This window comes from Pristiophorus japonicus, chromosome 8, assembly GCF_044704955.1.
Source record: "Pristiophorus japonicus isolate sPriJap1 chromosome 8, sPriJap1.hap1, whole genome shotgun sequence".
Lineage (NCBI taxonomy): Eukaryota > Metazoa > Chordata > Chondrichthyes > Pristiophoridae > Pristiophorus > Pristiophorus japonicus.
Window position 1 is genome coordinate 174762736 of NC_091984.1, and position 25640 is coordinate 174788375.

General features: G+C 48.3%; 29 non-coding genes across 29 annotated transcripts; 15 read left to right on the forward strand and 14 right to left on the reverse strand.

Moving 5' to 3' along the window:
* Window positions 1-158: 158 nt before the first annotated feature.
* Window positions 159-277, forward strand: trnal-caa (transfer RNA leucine (anticodon CAA)). The gene is made up of 2 exons: window positions 159-196; window positions 232-277. It is a non-coding gene; the product is annotated as a tRNA-Leu (tRNA).
* Window positions 278-1188: 911 nt separating this feature from the next.
* Window positions 1189-1270, reverse strand: trnal-aag (transfer RNA leucine (anticodon AAG)). Its single transcript has one exon. It is a non-coding gene; the product is annotated as a tRNA-Leu (tRNA).
* A 625-nt stretch (window positions 1271-1895) lies between these two features.
* On the forward strand, window positions 1896-2014 carry trnal-caa (transfer RNA leucine (anticodon CAA)). Its single transcript has 2 exons — window positions 1896-1933; window positions 1969-2014. It is a non-coding gene; the product is annotated as a tRNA-Leu (tRNA).
* Window positions 2015-2925: 911 nt separating this feature from the next.
* Window positions 2926-3008, reverse strand: trnal-aag (transfer RNA leucine (anticodon AAG)). Its single transcript has one exon. It is a non-coding gene; the product is annotated as a tRNA-Leu (tRNA).
* A 625-nt stretch (window positions 3009-3633) lies between these two features.
* On the forward strand, window positions 3634-3752 carry trnal-caa (transfer RNA leucine (anticodon CAA)). Its single transcript has 2 exons — window positions 3634-3671; window positions 3707-3752. It is a non-coding gene; the product is annotated as a tRNA-Leu (tRNA).
* A 911-nt stretch (window positions 3753-4663) lies between these two features.
* trnal-aag (transfer RNA leucine (anticodon AAG)) lies at window positions 4664-4746 on the reverse strand. The gene has a single exon. It is a non-coding gene; the product is annotated as a tRNA-Leu (tRNA).
* Window positions 4747-5372: 626 nt separating this feature from the next.
* trnal-caa (transfer RNA leucine (anticodon CAA)) lies at window positions 5373-5491 on the forward strand. The gene is made up of 2 exons: window positions 5373-5410; window positions 5446-5491. It is a non-coding gene; the product is annotated as a tRNA-Leu (tRNA).
* Window positions 5492-6428: 937 nt separating this feature from the next.
* On the reverse strand, window positions 6429-6511 carry trnal-aag (transfer RNA leucine (anticodon AAG)). The gene has a single exon. It is a non-coding gene; the product is annotated as a tRNA-Leu (tRNA).
* A 625-nt stretch (window positions 6512-7136) lies between these two features.
* trnal-caa (transfer RNA leucine (anticodon CAA)) lies at window positions 7137-7255 on the forward strand. The gene is made up of 2 exons: window positions 7137-7174; window positions 7210-7255. It is a non-coding gene; the product is annotated as a tRNA-Leu (tRNA).
* Window positions 7256-8166: 911 nt separating this feature from the next.
* trnal-aag (transfer RNA leucine (anticodon AAG)) lies at window positions 8167-8249 on the reverse strand. The gene has a single exon. It is a non-coding gene; the product is annotated as a tRNA-Leu (tRNA).
* Window positions 8250-8874: 625 nt separating this feature from the next.
* Window positions 8875-8993, forward strand: trnal-caa (transfer RNA leucine (anticodon CAA)). The gene is made up of 2 exons: window positions 8875-8912; window positions 8948-8993. It is a non-coding gene; the product is annotated as a tRNA-Leu (tRNA).
* A 937-nt stretch (window positions 8994-9930) lies between these two features.
* Window positions 9931-10013, reverse strand: trnal-aag (transfer RNA leucine (anticodon AAG)). Its single transcript has one exon. It is a non-coding gene; the product is annotated as a tRNA-Leu (tRNA).
* A 626-nt stretch (window positions 10014-10639) lies between these two features.
* Window positions 10640-10758, forward strand: trnal-caa (transfer RNA leucine (anticodon CAA)). Its single transcript has 2 exons — window positions 10640-10677; window positions 10713-10758. It is a non-coding gene; the product is annotated as a tRNA-Leu (tRNA).
* Window positions 10759-11669: 911 nt separating this feature from the next.
* trnal-aag (transfer RNA leucine (anticodon AAG)) lies at window positions 11670-11752 on the reverse strand. The gene has a single exon. It is a non-coding gene; the product is annotated as a tRNA-Leu (tRNA).
* Window positions 11753-12377: 625 nt separating this feature from the next.
* On the forward strand, window positions 12378-12496 carry trnal-caa (transfer RNA leucine (anticodon CAA)). The gene is made up of 2 exons: window positions 12378-12415; window positions 12451-12496. It is a non-coding gene; the product is annotated as a tRNA-Leu (tRNA).
* A 937-nt stretch (window positions 12497-13433) lies between these two features.
* trnal-aag (transfer RNA leucine (anticodon AAG)) lies at window positions 13434-13515 on the reverse strand. The gene has a single exon. It is a non-coding gene; the product is annotated as a tRNA-Leu (tRNA).
* A 625-nt stretch (window positions 13516-14140) lies between these two features.
* trnal-caa (transfer RNA leucine (anticodon CAA)) lies at window positions 14141-14259 on the forward strand. The gene is made up of 2 exons: window positions 14141-14178; window positions 14214-14259. It is a non-coding gene; the product is annotated as a tRNA-Leu (tRNA).
* A 910-nt stretch (window positions 14260-15169) lies between these two features.
* trnal-aag (transfer RNA leucine (anticodon AAG)) lies at window positions 15170-15251 on the reverse strand. Its single transcript has one exon. It is a non-coding gene; the product is annotated as a tRNA-Leu (tRNA).
* A 625-nt stretch (window positions 15252-15876) lies between these two features.
* Window positions 15877-15995, forward strand: trnal-caa (transfer RNA leucine (anticodon CAA)). The gene is made up of 2 exons: window positions 15877-15914; window positions 15950-15995. It is a non-coding gene; the product is annotated as a tRNA-Leu (tRNA).
* Window positions 15996-16946: 951 nt separating this feature from the next.
* trnal-aag (transfer RNA leucine (anticodon AAG)) lies at window positions 16947-17029 on the reverse strand. The gene has a single exon. It is a non-coding gene; the product is annotated as a tRNA-Leu (tRNA).
* A 625-nt stretch (window positions 17030-17654) lies between these two features.
* trnal-caa (transfer RNA leucine (anticodon CAA)) lies at window positions 17655-17773 on the forward strand. The gene is made up of 2 exons: window positions 17655-17692; window positions 17728-17773. It is a non-coding gene; the product is annotated as a tRNA-Leu (tRNA).
* A 937-nt stretch (window positions 17774-18710) lies between these two features.
* Window positions 18711-18793, reverse strand: trnal-aag (transfer RNA leucine (anticodon AAG)). Its single transcript has one exon. It is a non-coding gene; the product is annotated as a tRNA-Leu (tRNA).
* A 625-nt stretch (window positions 18794-19418) lies between these two features.
* trnal-caa (transfer RNA leucine (anticodon CAA)) lies at window positions 19419-19537 on the forward strand. The gene is made up of 2 exons: window positions 19419-19456; window positions 19492-19537. It is a non-coding gene; the product is annotated as a tRNA-Leu (tRNA).
* Window positions 19538-20474: 937 nt separating this feature from the next.
* On the reverse strand, window positions 20475-20557 carry trnal-aag (transfer RNA leucine (anticodon AAG)). Its single transcript has one exon. It is a non-coding gene; the product is annotated as a tRNA-Leu (tRNA).
* A 625-nt stretch (window positions 20558-21182) lies between these two features.
* trnal-caa (transfer RNA leucine (anticodon CAA)) lies at window positions 21183-21301 on the forward strand. Its single transcript has 2 exons — window positions 21183-21220; window positions 21256-21301. It is a non-coding gene; the product is annotated as a tRNA-Leu (tRNA).
* A 937-nt stretch (window positions 21302-22238) lies between these two features.
* Window positions 22239-22320, reverse strand: trnal-aag (transfer RNA leucine (anticodon AAG)). Its single transcript has one exon. It is a non-coding gene; the product is annotated as a tRNA-Leu (tRNA).
* A 625-nt stretch (window positions 22321-22945) lies between these two features.
* On the forward strand, window positions 22946-23064 carry trnal-caa (transfer RNA leucine (anticodon CAA)). Its single transcript has 2 exons — window positions 22946-22983; window positions 23019-23064. It is a non-coding gene; the product is annotated as a tRNA-Leu (tRNA).
* Window positions 23065-23975: 911 nt separating this feature from the next.
* trnal-aag (transfer RNA leucine (anticodon AAG)) lies at window positions 23976-24058 on the reverse strand. Its single transcript has one exon. It is a non-coding gene; the product is annotated as a tRNA-Leu (tRNA).
* Window positions 24059-24683: 625 nt separating this feature from the next.
* trnal-caa (transfer RNA leucine (anticodon CAA)) lies at window positions 24684-24802 on the forward strand. Its single transcript has 2 exons — window positions 24684-24721; window positions 24757-24802. It is a non-coding gene; the product is annotated as a tRNA-Leu (tRNA).
* The last annotated feature ends 838 nt before the right edge of the window (window positions 24803-25640 follow it).

A 25640-nucleotide genomic window follows, 5' to 3' on the forward strand; every position in this document is an offset into this window, starting at 1 on the left:
CATTGCAGGGATGATGAACTTAATGACTGGCGCTGCCTGTTAAGTCCTGTCGTAAGAATGTGTGCGTTGTGTGTTTGCACAGGAGGAAGAATTGTGAGGCTGCTCAGTAAGTGTGCAGAATTTGCAGCACATTTTCCTGCAGCTGCTGCACGACCATTGTCAGGATGGCCGAGTGGTCTAAGGCGCCAGACTCAAGGACTGTTAATCCTTACCTTACCAAAGGTTGGTGTATTCTGGTCCCTTTCTAGGGGCGTGGGTTCGAATCCCACTTCTGACATTAACTTTTTATCCAGACAAATGCCAGCCAGCGTCAAAAAGCCTGCTCAACTGGCTTTAAATTTGCAAGTGGTCACCTCAAGCTCCTCAACGCTATTGGCGTTTGCCAATAAGCGAAAGGCACCGCACCGCCCACAGACCAACTTGTTTTGCTCTCTAAACTTATCACATTCTAACCCTGTTCTCGGGGATAGGGTTTAAAATCAGACTTCTCCTTTCAACCCATTCCCACACTAAAAAGCAGCAGACTCAAAGCATGACATTTTTATCCTCCCGCGTTGCTGAATTCCACGTTGCTTTCTCGTACTGTGGCTTTCAATCCCACTGCAGACAGTGGTGGTTCTCAGAAAAAGGGCACCACTGTCAAAGAATGAGATTTCTTCCACACAAAGGCTGCTCAAATCTGCTCCGTTCCTCAGGCAGGGAATTACTTGCAATGTTTACTTCCGACATTAACACATTTTGCCAGTATAAAAGGCACCAGAGCCAAACAAGTCAGGTATTAGCATGTGAAAGTTGCCAGAGTCGATGCCTTGGTGGACCGAGGCCTTTCAATGCTCAGACTGATGCTTACGGCCAAGGGCACAATAGTGTCAGGAAGGCCGAGTGGAGTGAGGCGCCAGACTCAAAGACTGTTAATCCTTAACTGACCAAAGGTCGGCGAATTCCGGTCCCTTTCTAGGGGCGTGGGTTGCAATCCCACCTCTGACGTGACATTTTTCCCCACACAAATGCAGCCAGCGTCAAAAGGCCTGTTGAACTGGCCTTCAATTTACAAGTGGCAACAAACTGAAGGCACCGTTCTCAGCTCAACCTCTTTTCCACACCAAAATAGTCATATCACAACACAGCGGGAGCCGACTGCTTCATGGCTCGCGGTGAAGGGGCGCAAATATTACACGCCACAAATTCTGGCAGCGGTGGGATTCGAACCCACGCCTCCGAAGAGACTGGAGCCTTAATCCAGCGCCTTAGACCGCTCGGCCACGCTACCACTGGCAGCAGTTTCCGTTCTGGAACTAGTGACCGGTGAGTGAAATGTGACTTTGCTTTGGGCAAGATAATAATCAAGGCCATTGAAGTGGCAGACGGTAAACTCTCGAGAAATGATTTTGCAGCATACAGGTCCACAGGGCAACACCAGTAATTAGGTGCACGTTGGAACGAAGCAGTTACAACCTTCATTCAATATTTATTCCGACATCAACGTCACTGACAAAACCAGATTATCTGGTCATGATCACATTGCCGTTTGTGGGATCTTGCTGTGTGCAAACTGGCTGCGGCGTTCCCCACATTGCAACAGTGCCTTCACTTTTACAATACTTCATTGGCTGTGAAGCGCCTTGGGACGTCGTTCGGTCATGAAAGGCGCTTTCGAAATACAATACAGAAAATGTTACCCGATAGCTGACAAAATGCGAGCTGTTGCGAGAAATACCTGTGTTTGAATGTTGGTTGCATTGCAGGGATGATGAACTTAATGACTGGCGCTGCCTGTTAAGTCCTGTCGTAAGAATGTGTGCGTTGTGTGTTTGCACAGGAGGAAGAATTGTGAGGCTGCTCAGTAAGTGTGCAGAATTTGCAGCACATTTTCCTGCAGCTGCTGCACGACCATCGTCAGGATGGCCGAGTGGTCTAAGGCGCCAGACTCAAGGACTGTTAATCCTTACCTTACCAAAGGTTGGTGTATTCTGGTCCCTTTCTAGGGGCGTGGGTTCGAATCCCACTTCTGACATTAACTTTTTATCCAGACAAATGCCAGCCAGCGTCAAAAAGCCTGCTCAACTGGCTTTAAATTTGCAAGTGGTCACCTCAAGCTCCTCAACGCTATTGGCGTTTGCCAATAAGCGAAAGGCACCGCACCGCCCACAGACCAACTTGTTTTGCTCTCTAAACTTATCACATTCTAACCCTGTTCTCGGGGATAGGGTTTAAAATCAGACTTCTCCTTTCAACCCATTCCCACACTAAAAAGCAGCAGACTCAAAGCATGACATTTTTATCCTCCCGCGTTGCTGAATTCCACGTTGCTTTCTCGTACTGTGGCTTTCAATCCCACTGCAGACAGTGGTGGTTCTCAGAAAAAGGGCACCACTGTCAAAGAATGAGATTTCTTCCACACAAAGGCTGCTCAAATCTGCTCCGTTCCTCAGGCAGGGAATTACTTGCAATGTTTACTTCCGACATTAACACATTTTGCCAGTATAAAAGGCACCAGAGCCAAACAAGTCAGGTATTAGCATGTGAAAGTTGCCAGAGTCGATGCCTTGGTGGACCGAGGCCTTTCAATGCTCAGACTGATGCTTACGGCCAAGGGCACAATAGTGTCAGGAAGGCCGAGTGGAGTGAGGCGCCAGACTCAAAGACTGTTAATCCTTAACTGACCAAAGGTCGGCGAATTCCGGTCCCTTTCTAGGGGCGTGGGTTGCAATCCCACCTCTGACGTGACATTTTTCCCCACACAAATGCAGCCAGCGTCAAAAGGCCTGTTGAACTGGCCTTCAATTTACAAGTGGCAACAAACTGAAGGCACCGTTCTCAGCTCAACCTCTTTTCCACACCAAAATAGTCATATCACAACACAGCGGGAGCCGACTGCTTCATGGCTCACGGTGAAGGGGCGCAAATATTACACGCCACAAATTCTGGCAGCGGTGGGATTCGAACCCACTGCCTCCGAAGAGACTGGAGCCTTAATCCAGCGCCTTAGACCGCTCGGCCACGCTACCACTGGCAGCAGTTTCCGTTCTGGAACTAGTGACCGGTGAGTGAAATGTGACTTTGCTTTGGGCAAGATAATAATCAAGGCCATTGAAGTGGCAGACGGTAAACTCTCGAGAAATGATTTTGCAGCATACAGGTCCACAGGGCAACACCAGTAATTAGGTGCACGTTGGAACGAAGCAGTTACAACCTTCATTCAATATTTATTCCGACATCAACGTCACTGACAAAACCAGATTATCTGGTCATGATCACATTGCCGTTTGTGGGATCTTGCTGTGTGCAAACTGGCTGCGGCGTTCCCCACATTGCAACAGTGCCTTCACTTTTACAATACTTCATTGGCTGTGAAGCGCCTTGGGACGTCGTTCGGTCATGAAAGGCGCTTTCGAAATACAATACAGAAAATGTTACCCGATAGCTGACAAAATGCGAGCTGTTGCGAGAAATACCTGTGTTTGAATGTTGGTTGCATTGCAGGGATGATGAACTTAATGACTGGCGCTGCCTGTTAAGTCCTGTCGTAAGAATGTGTGCGTTGTGTGTTTGCACAGGAGGAAGAATTGTGAGGCTGCTCAGTAAGTGTGCAGAATTTGCAGCACATTTTCCTGCAGCTGCTGCACGACCATCGTCAGGATGGCCGAGTGGTCTAAGGCGCCAGACTCAAGGACTGTTAATCCTTACCTTACCAAAGGTTGGTGTATTCTGGTCCCTTTCTAGGGGCGTGGGTTCGAATCCCACTTCTGACATTAACTTTTTATCCAGACAAATGCCAGCCAGCGTCAAAAAGCCTGCTCAACTGGCTTTAAATTTGCAAGTGGTCACCTCAAGCTCCTCAACGCTATTGGCGTTTGCCAATAAGCGAAAGGCACCGCACCGCCCACAGACCAACTTGTTTTGCTCTCTAAACTTATCACATTCTAACCCTGTTCTCGGGGATAGGGTTTAAAATCAGACTTCTCCTTTCAACCCATTCCCACACTAAAAAGCAGCAGACTCAAAGCATGACATTTTTATCCTCCCGCGTTGCTGAATTCCACGTTGCTTTCTCGTACTGTGGCTTTCAATCCCACTGCAGACAGTGGTGGTTCTCAGAAAAAGGGCACCACTGTCAAAGAATGAGATTTCTTCCACACAAAGGCTGCTCAAATCTGCTCCGTTCCTCAGGCAGGGAATTACTTGCAATGTTTACTTCCGACATTAACACATTTTGCCAGTATAAAAGGCACCAGAGCCAAACAAGTCAGGTATTAGCATGTGAAAGTTGCCAGAGTCGATGCCTTGGTGGACCGAGGCCTTTCAATGCTCAGACTGATGCTTACGGCCAAGGGCACAATAGTGTCAGGAAGGCCGAGTGGAGTGAGGCGCCAGACTCAAAGACTGTTAATCCTTAACTGACCAAAGGTCGGCGAATTCCGGTCCCTTTCTAGGGGCGTGGGTTGCAATCCCACCTCTGACGTGACATTTTTCCCCACACAAATGCAGCCAGCGTCAAAAGGCCTGTTGAACTGGCCTTCAATTTACAAGTGGCAACAAACTGAAGGCACCGTTCTCAGCTCAACCTCTTTTCCACACCAAAATAGTCATATCACAACACAGCGGGAGCCGACTGCTTCATGGCTCACGGTGAAGGGGCGCAAATATTACACGCCACAAATTCTGGCAGCGGTGGGATTCGAACCCACTGCCTCCGAAGAGACTGGAGCCTTAATCCAGCGCCTTAGACCGCTCGGCCACGCTACCACTGGCAGCAGTTTCCGTTCTGGAACTAGTGACCGGTGAGTGAAATGTGACTTTGCTTTGGGCAAGATAATAATCAAGGCCATTGAAGTGGCAGACGGTAAACTCTCGAGAAATGATTTTGCAGCATACAGGTCCACAGGGCAACACCAGTAATTAGGTGCACGTTGGAACGAAGCAGTTACAACCTTCATTCAATATTTATTCCGACATCAACGTCACTGACAAAACCAGATTATCTGGTCATGATCACATTGCCGTTTGTGGGATCTTGCTGTGTGCAAACTGGCTGCGGCGTTCCCCACATTGCAACAGTGCCTTCACTTTTACAATACTTCATTGGCTGTGAAGCGCCTTGGGACGTCGTTCGGTCATGAAAGGCGCTTTCGAAATACAATACAGAAAATGTTACCCGATAGCTGACAAAATGCGAGCTGTTGCGAGAAATACCTGTGTTTGAATGTTGGTTGCATTGCAGGGATGATGAACTTAATGACTGGCGCTGCCTGTTAAGTCCTGTCGTAAGAATGTGTGCGTTGTGTGTTTGCACAGGAGGAAGAATTGTGAGGCTGCTCAGTAAGTGTGCAGAATTTGCAGCACATTTTCCTGCGTGCTGCTGCACGACCATTGTCAGGATGGCCGAGTGGTCTAAGGCGCCAGACTCAAGGACTGTTAATCCTTACCTTACCAAAGGTTGGTGTATTCTGGTCCCTTTCTAGGGGCGTGGGTTCGAATCCCACTTCTGACATTAACTTTTTATCCAGACAAATGCCAGCCAGCGTCAAAAAGCCTGCTCAACTGGCTTTAAATTTGCAAGTGGTCACCTCAAGCTCCTCAACGCTATTGGCGTTTGCCAATAAGCGAAAGGCACCGCACCGCCCACAGACCAACTTGTTTTGCTCTCTAAACTTATCACATTCTAACCCTGTTCTCGGGGATAGGGTTTAAAATCAGACTTCTCCTTTCAACCCATTCCCACACTAAAAAGCAGCAGACTCAAAGCATGACATTTTTATCCTCCCGCGTTGCTGAATTCCACGTTGCTTTCTCGTACTGTGGCTTTCAATCCCACTGCAGACAGTGGTGGTTCTCAGAAAAAGGGCACCACTGTCAAAGAATGAGATTTCTTCCACACAAAGGCTGCTCAAATCTGCTCCGTTCCTCAGGCAGGGAATTACTTGCAATGTTTACTTCCGACATTAACACATTTTGCCAGTATAAAAGGCACCAGAGCCAAACAAGTCAGGTATTAGCATGTGAAAGTTGCCAGAGTCGATGCCTTGGTGGACCGAGGCCTTTCAATGCTCAGACTGATGCTTACGGCCAAGGGCACAATAGTGTCAGGAAGGCCGAGTGGAGTGAGGCGCCAGACTCAAAGACTGTTAATCCTTAACTGACCAAAGGTCGGCGAATTCCGGTCCCTTTCTAGGGGCGTGGGTTGCAATCCCACCTCTGACGTGACATTTTTCCCCACACAAATGCAGCCAGCGTCAAAAGGCCTGTTGAACTGGCCTTCAATTTACAAGTGGCAACATCAAACTCTTCAACGGTTTGCCAACAAACTGAAGGCACCGTTCTCAGCTCAACCTCTTTTCCACACCAAAATAGTCATATCACAACAGAGCGGGAGCCGACTGCTTCATGGCTCGCGGTGAAGGGGCGCAAATATTACACGCCACATATTCTGGCAGCGGTGGGATTCGAACCCACTGCCTCCGAAGAGACTGGAGCCTTAATCCAGCGCCTTAGACCGCTCGGCCACGCTACCACTGGCAGCAGTTTCCGTTCTGGAACTAGTGACCGGTGAGTGAAATGTGACTTTGCTTTGGGCAAGATAATAATCAAGGCCATTGAAGTGGCAGACGGTAAACTCTCGAGAAATGATTTTGCAGCATACAGGTCCACAGGGCAACACCAGTAATTAGGTGCACGTTGGAACGAAGCAGTTACAACCTTCATTCAATATTTATTCCGACATCAACGTCACTGACAAAACCAGATTATCTGGTCATGATCACATTGCCGTTTGTGGGATCTTGCTGTGTGCAAACTGGCTGCGGCGTTCCCCACATTGCAACAGTGCCTTCACTTTTACAATACTTCATTGGCTGTAAAGCGCCTTGGGACGTCGTTCGGTCATGAAAGGCGCTTTCGAAATACAATACAGAAAATGTTACCCGACAGCTGACAAAATGCGAGCTGTTGCGAGAAATACCTGTGTTTGAATGTTGGTTGCATTGCAGGGATGATGAACTTAATGACTGGCGCTGCCTGTTAAGTCCTGTCGTAAGAATGTGTGCGTTGTGTGTTTGCACAGGAGGAAGAATTGTGAGGCTGCTCAGTAAGTGTGCAGAATTTGCAGCACATTTTCCTGCAGCTGCTGCACGACCATTGTCAGGATGGCCGAGTGGTCTAAGGCGCCAGACTCAAGGACTGTTAATCCTTACCTTACCAAAGGTTGGTGTATTCTGGTCCCTTTCTAGGGGCGTGGATTCGAATCCCACTTCTGACATTAACTTTTTATCCAGACAAATGCCAGCCAGCGTCAAAAAGCCTGCTCAACTGGCTTTAAATTTGCAAGTGGTCACCTCAAGCTCCTCAACGCTATTGGCGTTTGCCAATAAGCGAAAGGCACCGCACCGCCCACAGACCAACTTGTTTTGCTCTCTAAACTTATCACATTCTAACCCTGTTCTCGGGGATAGGGTTTAAAATCAGACTTCTCCTTTCAACCCATTCCCACACTAAAAAGCAGCAGACTCAAAGCATGACATTTTTATCCTCCCGCGTTGCTGAATTCCACGTTGCTTTCTCGTACTGTGGCTTTCAATCCCACTGCAGACAGTGGTGGTTCTCAGAAAAAGGGCACCACTGTCAAAGAATGAGATTTCTTCCACACAAAGGCTGCTCAAATCTGCTCCGTTCCTCAGGCAGGGAATTACTTGCAATGTTTACTTCCGACATTAACACATTTTGCCAGTATAAAAGGCACCAGAGCCAAACAAGTCAGGTATTAGCATGTGAAAGTTGCCAGAGTCGATGCCTTGGTGGACCGAGGCCTTTCAATGCTCAGACTGATGCTTACGGCCAAGGGCACAATAGTGTCAGGAAGGCCGAGTGGAGTGAGGCGCCAGACTCAAAGACTGTTAATCCTTAACTGACCAAAGGTCGGCGAATTCCGGTCCCTTTCTAGGGGCGTGGGTTGCAATCCCACCTCTGACGTGACATTTTTCCCCACACAAATGCAGCCAGCGTCAAAAGGCCTGTTGAACTGGCCTTCAATTTACAAGTGGCAACAAACTGAAGGCACCGTTCTCAGCTCAACCTCTTTTCCACACCAAAATAGTCATATCACAACACAGCGGGAGCCGACTGCTTCATGGCTCGCGGTGAAGGGGCGCAAATATTACACGCCACAAATTCTGGCAGCGGTGGGATTCGAACCCACTGCCTCCGAAGAGACTGGAGCCTTAATCCAGCGCCTTAGACCGCTCGGCCACGCTACCACTGGCAGCAGTTTCCGTTCTGGAACTAGTGACCGGTGAGTGAAATGTGACTTTGCTTTGGGCAAGATAATAATCAAGGCCATTGAAGTGGCAGACGGTAAACTCTCGAGAAATGATTTTGCAGCATACAGGTCCACAGGGCAACACCAGTAATTAGGTGCACGTTGGAACGAAGCAGTTACAACCTTCATTCAATATTTATTCCGACATCAACGTCACTGACAAAACCAGATTATCTGGTCATGATCACATTGCCGTTTGTGGGATCTTGCTGTGTGCAAACTGGCTGCGGCGTTCCCCACATTGCAACAGTGCCTTCACTTTTACAATACTTCATTGGCTGTGAAGCGCCTTGGGACGTCGTTCGGTCATGAAAGGCGCTTTCGAAATACAATACAGAAAATGTTACCCGATAGCTGACAAAATGCGAGCTGTTGCGAGAAATACCTGTGTTTGAATGTTGGTTGCATTGCAGGGATGATGAACTTAATGACTGGCGCTGCCTGTTAAGTCCTGTCGTAAGAATGTGTGCGTTGTGTGTTTGCACAGGAGGAAGAATTGTGAGGCTGCTCAGTAAGTGTGCAGAATTTGCAGCACATTTTCCTGCAGCTGCTGCACGACCATTGTCAGGATGGCCGAGTGGTCTAAGGCGCCAGACTCAAGGACTGTTAATCCTTACCTTACCAAAGGTTGGTGTATTCTGGTCCCTTTCTAGGGGCGTGGGTTCGAATCCCACTTCTGACATTAACTTTTTATCCAGACAAATGCCAGCCAGCGTCAAAAAGCCTGCTCAACTGGCTTTAAATTTGCAAGTGGTCACCTCAAGCTCCTCAACGCTATTGGCGTTTGCCAATAAGCGAAAGGCACCGCACCGCCCACAGACCAACTTGTTTTGCTCTCTAAACTTATCACATTCTAACCCTGTTCTCGGGGATAGGGTTTAAAATCAGACTTCTCCTTTCAACCCATTCCCACACTAAAAAGCAGCAGACTCAAAGCATGACATTTTTATCCTCCCGCGTTGCTGAATTCCACGTTGCTTTCTCGTACTGTGGCTTTCAATCCCACTGCAGACAGTGGTGGTTCTCAGAAAAAGGGCACCACTGTCAAAGAATGAGATTTCTTCCACACAAAGGCTGCTCAAATCTGCTCCGTTCCTCAGGCAGGGAATTACTTGCAATGTTTACTTCCGACATTAACACATTTTGCCAGTATAAAAGGCACCAGAGCCAAACAAGTCAGGTATTAGCATGTGAAAGTTGCCAGAGTCGATGCCTTGGTGGACCGAGGCCTTTCAATGCTCAGACTGATGCTTACGGCCAAGGGCACAATAGTGTCAGGAAGGCCGAGTGGAGTGAGGCGCCAGACTCAAAGACTGTTAATCCTTAACTGACCAAAGGTCGGCGAATTCCGGTCCCTTTCTAGGGGCGTGGGTTGCAATGCCACCTCTGACGTGACATTTTTCCCCACACAAATGCAGCCAGCGTCAAAAGGCCTGTTGAACTGGCCTTCAATTTACAAGTGGCAACATCAAACTCTTCAACGGTTTGCCAACAAACTGAAGGCACCGTTCTCAGCTCAACCTCTTTTCCACACCAAAATAGTCATATCACAACACAGCGGGAGCCGACTGCTTCATGGCTCGCGGTGAAGGGGCGCAAATATTACACGCCACAAATTCTGGCAGCGGTGGGATTCGAACCCACTGCCTCCGAAGAGACTGGAGCCTTAATCCAGCGCCTTAGACCGCTCGGCCACGCTACCACTGGCAGCAATTTCCGTTCTGGAACTAGTGACCGGTGAGTGAAATGTGACTTTGCTTTGGGCAAGATAATAATCAAGGCCATTGAAGTGGCAGACGGTAAACTCTCGAGAAATGATTTTGCAGCATACAGGTCCACAGGGCAACACCAGTAATTAGGTGCACGTTGGAACGAAGCAGTTACAACCTTCATTCAATATTTATTCCGACATCAACGTCACTGACAAAACCAGATTATCTGGTCATGATCACATTGCCGTTTGTGGGATCTTGCTGTGTGCAAACTGGCTGCGGCGTTCCCCACATTGCAACAGTGCCTTCACTTTTACAATACTTCATTGGCTGTAAAGCGCCTTGGGACGTCGTTCGGTCATGAAAGGCGCTTTCGAAATACAATACAGAAAATGTTACCCGATAGCTGACAAAATGCGAGCTGTTGCGAGAAATACCTGTGTTTGAATGTTGGTTGCATTGCAGGGATGATGAACTTAATGACTGGCGCTGCCTGTTAAGTCCTGTCGTAAGAATGTGTGCGTTGTGTGTTTCCACAGGAGGAAGAATTGTGAGGCTGCTCAGTAAGTGTGCAGAATTTGCAGCACATTTTCCTGCGTGCTGCTGCACGACCATTGTCAGGATGGCCGAGTGGTCTAAGGCGCCAGACTCAAGGACTGTTAATCCTTACCTTACCAAAGGTTGGTGTATTCTGGTCCCTTTCTAGGGGCGTGGGTTCGAATCCCACTTCTGACATTAACTTTTTATCCAGACAAATGCCAGCCAGCGTCAAAAAGCCTGCTCAACTGGCTTTAAATTTGCAAGTGGTCACCTCAAGCTCCTCAACGCTATTGGCGTTTGCCAATAAGCGAAAGGCACCGCACCGCCCACAGACCAACTTGTTTTGCTCTCTAAACTTATCACATTCTAACCCTGTTCTCGGGGATAGGGTTTAAAATCAGACTTCTCCTTTCAACCCATTCCCACACTAAAAAGCAGCAGACTCAAAGCATGACATTTTTATCCTCCCGCGTTGCTGAATTCCACGTTGCTTTCTCGTACTGTGGCTTTCAATCCCACTGCAGACAGTGGTGGTTCTCAGAAAAAGGGCACCACTGTCAAAGAATGAGATTTCTTCCACACAAAGGCTGCTCAAATCTGCTCCGTTCCTCAGGCAGGGAATTACTTGCAATGTTTACTTCCGACATTAACACATTTTGCCAGTATAAAAGGCACCAGAGCCAAACAAGTCAGGTATTAGCATGTGAAAGTTGCCAGAGTCGATGCCTTGGTGGACCGAGGCCTTTCAATGCTCAGACTGATGCTTACGGCCAAGGGCACAATAGTGTCAGGAAGGCCGAGTGGAGTGAGGCGCCAGACTCAAAGACTGTTAATCCTTAACTGACCAAAGGTCGGCGAATTCCGGTCCCTTTCTAGGGGCGTGGGTTGCAATCCCACCTCTGACGTGACATTTTTCCCCACACAAATGCAGCCAGCGTCAAAAGGCCTGTTGAACTGGCCTTCAATTTACAAGTGGCAACAAACTGAAGGCACCGTTCTCAGCTCAACCTCTTTTCCACACCAAAATAGTCATATCACAACACAGCGGGAGCCGACTGCTTCATGGCTCGCGGTGAAGGGGCGCAAATATTACACGCCACAAATTCTGGCAGCGGTGGGATTCGAACCCACTGCCTCCGAAGAGACTGGAGCCTTAATCCAGCGCCTTAGACCGCTCGGCCACGCTACCACTGGCAGCAGTTTCCGTTCTGGAACTAGTGACCGGTGAGTGAAATGTGACTTTGCTTTGGGCAAGATAATAATCAAGGCCATTGAAGTGGCAGACGGTAAACTCTCGAGAAATGATTTTGCAGCATACAGGTCCACAGGGCAACACCAGTAATTAGGTGCACGTTGGAACGAAGCAGTTACAACCTTCATTCAATATTTATTCCGACATCAACGTCACTGACAAAACCAGATTATCTGGTCATGATCACATTGCCGTTTGTGGGATCTTGCTGTGTGCAAACTGGCTGCGGCGTTCCCCACATTGCAACAGTGCCTTCACTTTTACAATACTTCATTGGCTGTGAAGCGCCTTGGGACGTCGTTCGGTCATGAAAGGCGCTTTCGAAATACAATACAGAAAATGTTACCCGATAGCTGACAAAATGCGAGCTGTTGCGAGAAATACCTGTGTTTGAATGTTGGTTGCATTGCAGGGATGATGAACTTAATGACTGGCGCTGCCTGTTAAGTCCTGTCGTAAGAATGTGTGCGTTGTGTGTTTGCACAGGAGGAAGAATTGTGAGGCTGCTCAGTAAGTGTGCAGAATTTGCAGCACATTTTCCTGCAGCTGCTGCACGACCATTGTCAGGATGGCCGAGTGGTCTAAGGCGCCAGACTCAAGGACTGTTAATCCTTACCTTACCAAAGGTTGGTGTATTCTGGTCCCTTTCTAGGGGCGTGGGTTCGAATCCCACTTCTGACATTAACTTTTTATCCAGACAAATGCCAGCCAGCGTCAAAAAGCCTGCTCAACTGGCTTTAAATTTGCAAGTGGTCACCTCAAGCTCCTCAACGCTATTGGCGTTTGCCAATAAGCGAAAGGCACCGCACCGCCCACAGACCAACTTGTTTTGCTCTCTAAACTTATCACATTCTAACCCTGTTCTCGGGGATAGGGTTTAAAATCAGACTTCTCCTTTCAACCCATTCCCACACTAAAAAGCAGCAGACTCAAAGCATGACATTTTTATCCTCCCGCGTTGCTGAATTCCACGTTGCTTTCTCGTACTGTGGCTTTCAATCCCACTGCAGACAGTGGTGGTTCTCAGAAAAAGGGCACCACTGTCAAAGAATGAGATTTCTTCCACACAAAGGCTGCTCAAATCTGCTCCGTTCCTCAGGCAGGGAATTACTTGCAATGTTTACTTCCGACATTAACACATTTTGCCAGTATAAAAGGCACCAGAGCCAAACAAGTCAGGTATTAGCATGTGAAAGTTGCCAGAGTCGATGCCTTGGTGGACCGAGGCCTTTCAATGCTCAGACTGATGCTTACGGCCAAGGGCACAATAGTGTCAGGAAGGCCGAGTGGAGTGAGGCGCCAGACTCAAAGACTGTTAATCCTTAACTGACCAAAGGTCGGCGAATTCCGGTCCCTTTCTAGGGGCGTGGGTTGCAATCCCACCTCTGACGTGACATTTTTCCCCACACAAATGCAGCCAGCGTCAAAAGGCCTGTTGAACTGGCCTTCAATTTACAAGTGGCAACATCAAACTCTTCAACGGTTTGCCAACAAACTGAAGGCACCGTTCTCAGCTCAACCTCTTTTCCACACCAAAATAGTCATATCACAACACAGCGGGAGCCGACTGCTTCATGGCTCGCGGTGAAGGGGCGCAAATATTACACGCCACAAATTCTGGCAGCGGTGGGATTCGAACCCACGCCTCCGAAGAGACTGGAGCCTTAATCCAGCGCCTTCGACCGCTCGGCCACGCTACCACTGGCAGCAGTTTCCGTTCTGGAACTAGTGACCGGTGAGTGAAATGTGACTTTGCTTTGGGCAAGATAATAATCAAGGCCATTAAAGTGGCAGACGGTAAACTCTCGAGAAATGATTTTGCAGCATACAGGTCCACAGGGCAACACCAGTAATTAGGTGCACGTTGGAACGAAGCAGTTACAACCTTCATTCAATATTTATTCCGACATCAACGTCACTGACAAAACCAGATTATCTGGTCATGATCACATTGCCGTTTGTGGGATCTTGCTGTGTGCAAACTGGCTGCGGCGTTCCCCACATTGCAACAGTGCCTTCACTTTTACAATACTTCATTGGCTGTGAAGCGCCTTGGGACGTCGTTCGGTCATGAAAGGCGCTTTCGAAATACAATACAGAAAATGTTACCCGATAGCTGACAAAATGCGAGCTGTTGCGAGAAATACCTGTGTTTGAATGTTGGTTGCATTGCAGGGATGATGAACTTAATGACTGGCGCTGCCTGTTAAGTCCTGTCGTAAGAATGTGTGCGTTGTGTGTTTGCACAGGAGGAAGAATTGTGAGGCTGCTCAGTAAGTGTGCAGAATTTGCAGCACATTTTCCTGCAGCTGCTGCACGACCATTGTCAGGATGGCCGAGTGGTCTAAGGCGCCAGACTCAAGGACTGTTAATGCTTACCTTACCAAAGGTTGGTGTATTCTGGTCCCTTTCTAGGGGCGTGGGTTCGAATCCCACTTCTGACATTAACTTTTTATCCAGACAAATGCCAGCCAGCGTCAAAAAGCCTGCTCAACTGGCTTTAAATTTGCAAGTGGTCACCTCAAGCTCCTCAACGCTATTGGCGTTTGCCAATAAGCGAAAGGCACCGCACCGCCCACAGACCAACTTGTTTTGCTCTCTAAACTTATCACATTCTAACCCTGTTCTCGGGGATAGGGTTTAAAATCAGACTTCTCCTTTCAACCCATTCCCACACTAAAAAGCAGCAGACTCAAAGCATGACATTTTTATCCTCCCGCGTTGCTGAATTCCACGTTGCTTTCTCGTACTGTGGCTTTCAATCCCACTGCAGACAGTGGTGGTTCTCAGAAAAAGGGCACCACTGTCAAAGAATGAGATTTCTTCCACACAAAGGCTGCTCAAATCTGCTCCGTTCCTCAGGCAGGGAATTACTTGCAATGTTACTTCCGACATTAACACATTTTGCCAGTATAAAAGGCACCAGAGCCAAACAAGTCAGGTATTAGCATGTGAAAGTTGCCAGAGTCGATGCCTTGGTGGACCGAGGCCTTTCAATGCTCAGACTGATGCTTACGGCCAAGGGCACAATAGTGTCAGGAAGGCCGAGTGGAGTGAGGCGCCAGACTCAAAGACTGTTAATCCTTAACTGACCAAAGGTCGGCGAATTCCGGTCCCTTTCTAGGGGCGTGGGTTGCAATCCCACCTCTGACGTGACATTTTTCCCCACACAAATGCAGCCAGCGTCAAAAGGCCTGTTGAACTGGCCTTCAATTTACAAGTGGCAACAAACTGAAGGCACCGTTCTCAGCTCAACCTCTTTTCCACACCAAAATAGTCATATCACAACACAGCGGGAGCCGACTGCTTCATGGCTCGCGGTGAAGGGGCGCAAATATTACACGCCACAAATTCTGGCAGCGGTGGGATTCGAACCCACGCCTCCGAAGAGACTGGAGCCTTAATCCAGCGCCTTAGACCGCTCGGCCACGCTACCACTGGCAGCAGTTTCCGTTCTGGAACTAGTGACCGGTGAGTGAAATGTGACTTTGCTTTGGGCAAGATAATAATCAAGGCCATTGAAGTGGCAGACGGTAAACTCTCGAGAAATGATTTTGCAGCATACAGGTCCACAGGGCAACACCAGTAATTAGGTGCACGTTGGAACGAAGCAGTTACAACCTTCATTCAATATTTATTCCGACATCAACGTCACTGACAAAACCAGATTATCTGGTCATGATCACATTGCCGTTTGTGGGATCTTGCTGTGTGCAAACTGGCTGCGGCGTTCCCCACATTGCAACAGTGCCTTCACTTTTACAATACTTCATTGGCTGTGAAGCGCCTTGGGACGTCGTTCGGTCATGAAAGGCGCTTTCGAAATACAATACAGAAAATGTTACCCGATAGCTGACAAAATGCGAGCTGTTGCGAGAAATACCTGTGTTTGAATGTTGGTTGCATTGCAGGGATGATGAACTTAATGACTGGCGCTGCCTGTTAAGTCCTGTCGTAAGAATGTGTGCGTTGTGTGTTTGCACAGGAGGAAGAATTGTGAGGCTGCTCAGTAAGTGTGCAGAATTTGCAGCACATTTTCCTGCAGCTGCTGCACGACCATTGTCAGGATGGCCGAGTGGTCTAAGGCGCCAGACTCAAGGACTGTTAATCCTTACCTTACCAAAGGTTGGTGTATTCTGGTCCCTTTCTAGGGGCGTGGGTTCGAATCCCACTTCTGACATTAACTTTTTATCCAGACAAATGCCAGCCAGCGTCAAAAAGCCTGCTCAACTGGCTTTAAATTTGCAAGTGGTCACCTCAAGCTCCTCAACGCTATTGGCGTTTGCCAATAAGCGAAAGGCACCGCACCGCCCACAGACCAACTTGTTTTGCTCTCTAAACTTATCACATTCTAACCCTGTTCTCGGGGATAGGGTTTAAAATCAGACTTCTCCTTTCAACCCATTCCCACACTAAAAAGCAGCAGACTCAAAGCATGACATTTTTATCCTCCCGCGTTGCTGAATTCCACGTTGCTTTCTCGTACTGTGGCTTTCAATCCCACTGCAGACAGTGATGGTTCTCAGAAAAAGGGCACCACTGTCAAAGAATGAGATTTCTTCCACACAAAGGCTGCTCAAATCTGCTCCGTTCCTCAGGCAGGGAATTACTTGCAATGTTTACTTCCGACATTAACACATTTTGCCAGTATAAAAGGCACCAGAGCCAAACAAGTCAGGTATTAGCATGTGAAAGTTGCCAGAGTCGATGCCTTGGTGGACCGAGGCCTTTCAATGCTCAGACTGATGCTTACGGCCAAGGGCACAATAGTGTCAGGAAGGCCGAGTGGAGTGAGGCGCCAGACTCAAAGACTGTTAATCCTTAACTGACCAAAGGTCGGCGAATTCCGGTCCCTTTCTAGGGGCGTGGGTTGCAATGCCACCTCTGACGTGACATTTTTCCCCACACAAATGCAGCCAGCGTCAAAAGGCCTGTTGAACTGGCCTTCAATTTACAAGTGGCAACATCAAACTCTTCAACGGTTTGCCAACAAACTGAAGGCACCGTTCTCAGCTCAACCTCTTTTCCACACCAAAATAGTCATATCACAACACAGCTATCACAACACAGCGGGAGCCGACTGCTTCATGGCTCGCGGTGAAGGGGCGCAAATATTACACGCCACAAATTCTGGCAGCGGTGGGATTCGAACCCACTGCCTCCGAAGAGACTGGAGCCTTAATCCAGCGCCTTAGACCGCTCGGCCACGCTACCACTGGCAGCAGTTTCCGTTCTGGAACTAGTGACCGGTGAGTGAAATGTGACTTTGCTTTGGGCAAGATAATAATCAAGGCCATTGAAGTGGCAGACGGTAAACTCTCGAGAAATGATTTTGCAGCATACAGGTCCACAGGGCAACACCAGTAATTAGGTGCACGTTGGAACGAAGCAGTTACAACCTTCATTCAATATTTATTCCGACATCAACGTCACTGACAAAACCAGATTATCTGGTCATGATCACATTGCCGTTTGTGGGATCTTGCTGTGTGCAAACTGGCTGCGGCGTTCCCCACATTGCAACAGTGCCTTCACTTTTACAATACTTCATTGGCTGTGAAGCGCCTTGGGACGTCGTTCGGTCATGAAAGGCGCTTTCGAAATACAATACAGAAAATGTTACCCGATAGCTGACAAAATGCGAGCTGTTGCGAGAAATACCTGTGTTTGAATGTTGGTTGCATTGCAGGGATGATGAACTTAATGACTGGCGCTGCCTGTTAAGTCCTGTCGTAAGAATGTGTGCGTTGTGTGTTTGCACAGGAGGAAGAATTGTGAGGCTGCTCAGTAAGTGTGCAGAATTTGCAGCACATTTTCCTGCAGCTGCTGCACGACCATTGTCAGGATGGCCGAGTGGTCTAAGGCGCCAGACTCAAGGACTGTTAATCCTTACCTTACCAAAGGTTGGTGTATTCTGGTCCCTTTCTAGGGGCGTGGGTTCGAATCCCACTTCTGACATTAACTTTTTATCCAGACAAATGCCAGCCAGCGTCAAAAAGCCTGCTCAACTGGCTTTAAATTTGCAAGTGGTCACCTCAAGCTCCTCAACGCTATTGGCGTTTGCCAATAAGCGAAAGGCACCGCACCGCCCACAGACCAACTTGTTTTGCTCTCTAAACTTATCACATTCTAACCCTGTTCTCGGGGATAGGGTTTAAAATCAGACTTCTCCTTTCAACCCATTCCCACACTAAAAAGCAGCAGACTCAAAGCATGACATTTTTATCCTCCCGCGTTGCTGAATTCCACGTTGCTTTCTCGTACTGTGGCTTTCAATCCCACTGCAGACAGTGGTGGTTCTCAGAAAAAGGGCACCACTGTCAAAGAATGAGATTTCTTCCACACAAAGGCTGCTCAAATCTGCTCCGTTCCTCAGGCAGGGAATTACTTGCAATGTTTACTTCCGACATTAACACATTTTGCCAGTATAAAAGGCACCAGAGCCAAACAAGTCAGGTATTAGCATGTGAAAGTTGCCAGAGTCGATGCCTTGGTGGACCGAGGCCTTTCAATGCTCAGACTGATGCTTACGGCCAAGGGCACAATAGTGTCAGGAAGGCCGAGTGGAGTGAGGCGCCAGACTCAAAGACTGTTAATCCTTAACTGACCAAAGGTCGGCGAATTCCGGTCCCTTTCTAGGGGCGTGGGTTGCAATGCCACCTCTGACGTGACATTTTTCCCCACACAAATGCAGCCAGCGTCAAAAGGCCTGTTGAACTGGCCTTCAATTTACAAGTGGCAACATCAAACTCTTCAACGGTTTGCCAACAAACTGAAGGCACCGTTCTCAGCTCAACCTCTTTTCCACACCAAAATAGTCATATCACAACACAGCGGGAGCCGACTGCTTCATGGCTCGCGGTGAAGGGGCGCAAATATTACACGCCACAAATTCTGGCAGCGGTGGGATTCGAACCCACTGCCTCCGAAGAGACTGGAGCCTTAATCCAGCGCCTTAGACCGCTCGGCCACGCTACCACTGGCAGCAGTTTCCGTTCTGGAACTAGTGACCGGTGAGTGAAATGTGACTTTGCTTTGGGCAAGATAATAATCAAGGCCATTGAAGTGGCAGACGGTAAACTCTCGAGAAATGATTTTGCAGCATACAGGTCCACAGGGCAACACCAGTAATTAGGTGCACGTTGGAACGAAGCAGTTACAACCTTCATTCAATATTTATTCCGACATCAACGTCACTGACAAAACCAGATTATCTGGTCATGATCACATTGCCGTTTGTGGGATCTTGCTGTGTGCAAACTGGCTGCGGCGTTCCCCACATTGCAACAGTGCCTTCACTTTTACAATACTTCATTGGCTGTAAAGCGCCTTGGGACGTCGTTCGGTCATGAAAGGCGCTTTCGAAATACAATACAGAAAATGTTACCCGATAGCTGACAAAATGCGAGCTGTTGCGAGAAATACCTGTGTTTGAATGTTGGTTGCATTGCAGGGATGATGAACTTAATGACTGGCGCTGCCTGTTAAGTCCTGTCGTAAGAATGTGTGCGTTGTGTGTTTGCACAGGAGGAAGAATTGTGAGGCTGCTCAGTAAGTGTGCAGAATTTGCAGCACATTTTCCTGCAGCTGCTGCACGACCATTGTCAGGATGGCCGAGTGGTCTAAGGCGCCAGACTCAAGGACTGTTAATCCTTACCTTACCAAAGGTTGGTGTATTCTGGTCCCTTTCTAGGGGCGTGGGTTCGAATCCCACTTCTGACATTAACTTTTTATCCAGACAAATGCCAGCCAGCGTCAAAAAGCCTGCTCAACTGGCTTTAAATTTGCAAGTGGTCACCTCAAGCTCCTCAACGCTATTGGCGTTTGCCAATAAGCGAAAGGCACCGCACCGCCCACAGACCAACTTGTTTTGCTCTCTAAACTTATCACATTCTAACCCTGTTCTCGGGGATAGGGTTTAAAATCAGACTTCTCCTTTCAACCCATTCCCACACTAAAAAGCAGCAGACTCAAAGCATGACATTTTTATCCTCCCGCGTTGCTGAATTCCACGTTGCTTTCTCGTACTGTGGCTTTCAATCCCACTGCAGACAGTGGTGGTTCTCAGAAAAAGGGCACCACTGTCAAAGAATGAGATTTCTTCCACACAAAGGCTGCTCAAATCTGCTCCGTTCCTCAGGCAGGGAATTACTTGCAATGTTTACTTCCGACATTAACACATTTTGCCAGTATAAAAGGCACCAGAGCCAAACAAGTCAGGTATTAGCATGTGAAAGTTGCCAGAGTCGATGCCTTGGTGGACCGAGGCCTTTCAATGCTCAGACTGATGCTTACGGCCAAGGGCACAATAGTGTCAGGAAGGCCGAGTGGAGTGAGGCGCCAGACTCAAAGACTGTTAATCCTTAACTGACCAAAGGTCGGCGAATTCCGGTCCCTTTCTAGGGGCGTGGGTTGCAATCCCACCTCTGACGTGACATTTTTCCCCACACAAATGCAGCCAGCGTCAAAAGGTCTGTTGAACTGGCCTTCAATTTACAAGTGGCAACATCAAACTCTTCAACGGTTTGCCAACAAACTGAAGGCACCGTTCTCAGCTCAACCTCTTTTCCACACCAAAATAGTCATATCACAACACAGCGGGAGCCGACTGCTTCATGGCTCGCGGTGAAGGGGCGCAAATATTACACGCCACAAATTCTGGCAGCGGTGGGATTCGAACCCACTGCCTCCGAAGAGACTGGAGCCTTAATCCAGCGCCTTAGACCGCTCGGCCACGCTACCACTGGCAGCAGTTTCCGTTCTGGAACTAGTGACCGGTGAGTGAAATGTGACTTTGCTTTGGGCAAGATAATAATCAAGGCCATTCAAGTGGCAGACGGTAAACTCTCGAGAAATGATTTTGCAGCATACAGGTCCACAGGGCAACACCAGTAATTAGGTGCACGTTGGAACGAAGCAGTTACAACCTTCATTCAATATTTATTCCGACATCAACGTCACTGACAAAACCAGATTATCTGGTCATGATCACATTGCCGTTTGTGGGATCTTGCTGTGTGCAAACTGGCTGCGGCGTTCCCCACATTGCAACAGTGCCTTCACTTTTACAATACTTCATTGGCTGTGAAGCGCCTTGGGACGTCGTTCGGTCATGAAAGGCGCTTTCGAAATACAATACAGAAAATGTTACCCGATAGCTGACAAAATGCGAGCTGTTGCGAGAAATACCTGTGTTTGAATGTTGGTTGCATTGCAGGGATGATGAACTTAATGACTGGCGCTGCCTGTTAAGTCCTGTCGTAAGAATGTGTGCGTTGTGTGTTTGCACAGGAGGAAGAATTGTGAGGCTGCTCAGTAAGTGTGCAGAATTTGCAGCACATTTTCCTGCAGCTGCTGCACGACCATTGTCAGGATGGCCGAGTGGTCTAAGGCGCCAGACTCAAGGACTGTTAATCCTTACCTTACCAAAGGTTGGTGTATTCTGGTCCCTTTCTAGGGGCGTGGGTTCGAATCCCACTTCTGACATTAACTTTTTATCCAGACAAATGCCAGCCAGCGTCAAAAAGCCTGCTCAACTGGCTTTAAATTTGCAAGTGGTCACCTCAAGCTCCTCAACGCTATTGGCGTTTGCCAATAAGCGAAAGGCACCGCACCGCCCACAGACCAACTTGTTTTGCTCTCTAAACTTATCACATTCTAACCCTGTTCTCGGGGATAGGGTTTAAAATCAGACTTCTCCTTTCAACCCATTCCCACACTAAAAAGCAGCAGACTCAAAGCATGACATTTTTATCCTCCCGCGTTGCTGAATTCCACGTTGCTTTCTCGTACTGTGGCTTTCAATCCCACTGCAGACAGTGGTGGTTCTCAGAAAAAGGGCACCACTGTCAAAGAATGAGATTTCTTCCACACAAAGGCTGCTCAAATCTGCTCCGTTCCTCAGGCAGGGAATTACTTGCAATGTTTACTTCCGACATTAACACATTTTGCCAGTATAAAAGGCACCAGAGCCAAACAAGTCAGGTATTAGCATGTGAAAGTTGCCAGAGTCGATGCCTTGGTGGACCGAGGCCTTTCAATGCTCAGACTGATGCTTACGGCCAAGGGCACAATAGTGTCAGGAAGGCCGAGTGGAGTGAGGCGCCAGACTCAAAGACTGTTAATCCTTAACTGACCAAAGGTCGGCGAATTCCGGTCCCTTTCTAGGGGCGTGGGTTGCAATCCCACCTCTGACGTGACATTTTTCCCCACACAAATGCAGCCAGCGTCAAAAGGTCTGTTGAACTGGCCTTCAATTTACAAGTGGCAACATCAAACTCTTCAACGGTTTGCCAACAAACTGAAGGCACCGTTCTCAGCTCAACCTCTTTTCCACACCAAAATAGTCATATCACAACACAGCGGGAGCCGACTGCTTCATGGCTCGCGGTGAAGGGGCGCAAATATTACACGCCACAAATTCTGGCAGCGGTGGGATTCGAACCCACGCCTCCGAAGAGACTGGAGCCTTAATCCAGCGCCTTAGACCGCTCGGCCACGCTACCACTGGCAGCAGTTTCCGTTCTGGAACTAGTGACCGGTGAGTGAAATGTGACTTTGCTTTGGGCAAGATAATAATCAAGGCCATTGAAGTGGCAGACGGTAAACTCTCGAGAAATGATTTTGCAGCATACAGGTCCACAGGGCAACACCAGTAATTAGGTGCACGTTGGAACGAAGCAGTTACAACCTTCATTCAATATTTATTCCGACATCAACGTCACTGACAAAACCAGATTATCTGGTCATGATCACATTGCCGTTTGTGGGATCTTGCTGTGTGCAAACTGGCTGCGGCGTTCCCCACATTGCAACAGTGCCTTCACTTTTACAATACTTCATTGGCTGTGAAGCGCCTTGGGACGTCGTTCGGTCATGAAAGGCGCTTTCGAAATACAATACAGAAAATGTTACCCGATAGCTGACAAAATGCGAGCTGTTGCGAGAAATACCTGTGTTTGAATGTTGGTTGCATTGCAGGGATGATGAACTTAATGACTGGCGCTGCCTGTTAAGTCCTGTCGTAAGAATGTGTGCGTTGTGTGTTTGCACAGGAGGAAGAATTGTGAGGCTGCTCAGTAAGTGTGCAGAATTTGCAGCACATTTTCCTGCAGCTGCTGCACGACCATTGTCAGGATGGCCGAGTGGTCTAAGGCGCCAGACTCAAGGACTGTTAATCCTTACCTTACCAAAGGTTGGTGTATTCTGGTCCCTTTCTAGGGGCGTGGGTTCGAATCCCACTTCTGACATTAACTTTTTATCCAGACAAATGCCAGCCAGCGTCAAAAAGCCTGCTCAACTGGCTTTAAATTTGCAAGTGGTCACCTCAAGCTCCTCAACGCTATTGGCGTTTGCCAATAAGCGAAAGGCACCGCACCGCCCACAGACCAACTTGTTTTGCTCTCTAAACTTATCACATTCTAACCCTGTTCTCGGGGATAGGGTTTAAAATCAGACTTCTCCTTTCAACCCATTCCCACACTAAAAAGCAGCAGACTCAAAGCATGACATTTTTATCCTCCCGCGTTGCTGAATTCCACGTTGCTTTCTCGTACTGTGGCTTTCAATCCCACTGCAGACAGTGGTGGTTCTCAGAAAAAGGGCACCACTGTCAAAGAATGAGATTTCTTCCACACAAAGGCTGCTCAAATCTGCTCCGTTCCTCAGGCAGGGAATTACTTGCAATGTTTACTTCCGACATTAACACATTTTGCCAGTATAAAAGGCACCAGAGCCAAACAAGTCAGGTATTAGCATGTGAAAGTTGCCAGAGTCGATGCCTTGGTGGACCGAGGCCTTTCAATGCTCAGACTGATGCTTACGGCCAAGGGCACAATAGTGTCAGGAAGGCCGAGTGGAGTGAGGCGCCAGACTCAAAGACTGTTAATCCTTAACTGACCAAAGGTCGGCGAATTCCGGTCCCTTTCTAGGGGCGTGGGTTGCAATCCCACCTCTGACGTGACATTTTTCCCCACACAAATGCAGCCAGCGTCAAAAGGCCTGTTGAACTGGCCTTCAATTTACAAGTGGCAACAAACTGAAGGCACCGTTCTCAGCTCAACCTCTTTTCCACACCAAAATAGTCATATCACAACACAGCGGGAGCCGACTGCTTCATGGCTCGCGGTGAAGGGGCGCAAATATTACACGCCACAAATTCTGGCAGCGGTGGGATTCGAACCCACTGCCTCCGAAGAGACTGGAGCCTTAATCCAGCGCCTTAGACCGCTCGGCCACGCTACCACTGGCAGCAGTTTCCGTTCTGGAACTAGTGACCGGTGAGTGAAATGTGACTTTGCTTTGGGCAAGATAATAATCAAGGCCATTGAAGTGGCAGACGGTAAACTCTCGAGAAATGATTTTGCAGCATACAGGTCCACAGGGCAACACCAGTAATTAGGTGCACGTTGGAACGAAGCAGTTACAACCTTCATTCAATATTTATTCCGACATCAACGTCACTGACAAAACCAGATTATCTGGTCATGATCACATTGCCGTTTGTGGGATCTTGCTGTGTGCAAACTGGCTGCGGCGTTCCCCACATTGCAACAGTGCCTTCACTTTTACAATACTTCATTGGCTGTGAAGCGCCTTGGGACGTCGTTCGGTCATGAAAGGCGCTTTCGAAATACAATACAGAAAATGTTACCCGATAGCTGACAAAATGCGAGCTGTTGCGAGAAATACCTGTGTTTGAATGTTGGTTGCATTGCAGGGATGATGAACTTAATGACTGGCGCTGCCTGTTAAGTCCTGTCGTAAGAATGTGTGCGTTGTGTGTTTGCACAGGAGGAAGAATTGTGAGGCTGCTCAGTAAGTGTGCAGAATTTGCAGCACATTTTCCTGCAGCTGCTGCACGACCATTGTCAGGATGGCCGAGTGGTCTAAGGCGCCAGACTCAAGGACTGTTAATCCTTACCTTACCAAAGGTTGGTGTATTCTGGTCCCTTTCTAGGGGCGTGGGTTCGAATCCCACTTCTGACATTAACTTTTTATCCAGACAAATGCCAGCCAGCGTCAAAAAGCCTGCTCAACTGGCTTTAAATTTGCAAGTGGTCACCTCAAGCTCCTCAACGCTATTGGCGTTTGCCAATAAGCGAAAGGCACCGCACCGCCCACAGACCAACTTGTTTTGCTCTCTAAACTTATCACATTCTAACCCTGTTCTCGGGGATAGGGTTTAAAATCAGACTTCTCCTTTCAACCCATTCCCACACTAAAAAGCAGCAGACTCAAAGCATGACATTTTTATCCTCCCGCGTTGCTGAATTCCACGTTGCTTTCTCGTACTGTGGCTTTCAATCCCACTGCAGACAGTGGTGGTTCTCAGAAAAAGGGCACCACTGTCAAAGAATGAGATTTCTTCCACACAAAGGCTGCTCAAATCTGCTCCGTTCCTCAGGCAGGGAATTACTTGCAATGTTTACTTCCGACATTAACACATTTTGCCAGTATAAAAGGCACCAGAGCCAAACAAGTCAGGTATTAGCATGTGAAAGTTGCCAGAGTCGATGCCTTGGTGGACCGAGGCCTTTCAATGCTCAGACTGATGCTTACGGCCAAGGGCACAATAGTGTCAGGAAGGCCGAGTGGAGTGAGGCGCCAGACTCAAAGACTGTTAATCCTTAACTGACCAAAGGTCGGCGAATTCCGGTCCCTTTCTAGGGGCGTGGGTTGCAATCCCACCTCTGACGTGACATTTTTCCCCACACAAATGCAGCCAGCGTCAAAAGGTCTGTTGAACTGGCCTTCAATTTACAAGTGGCAACATCAAACTCTTCAACGGTTTGCCAACAAACTGAAGGCACCGTTCTCAGCTCAA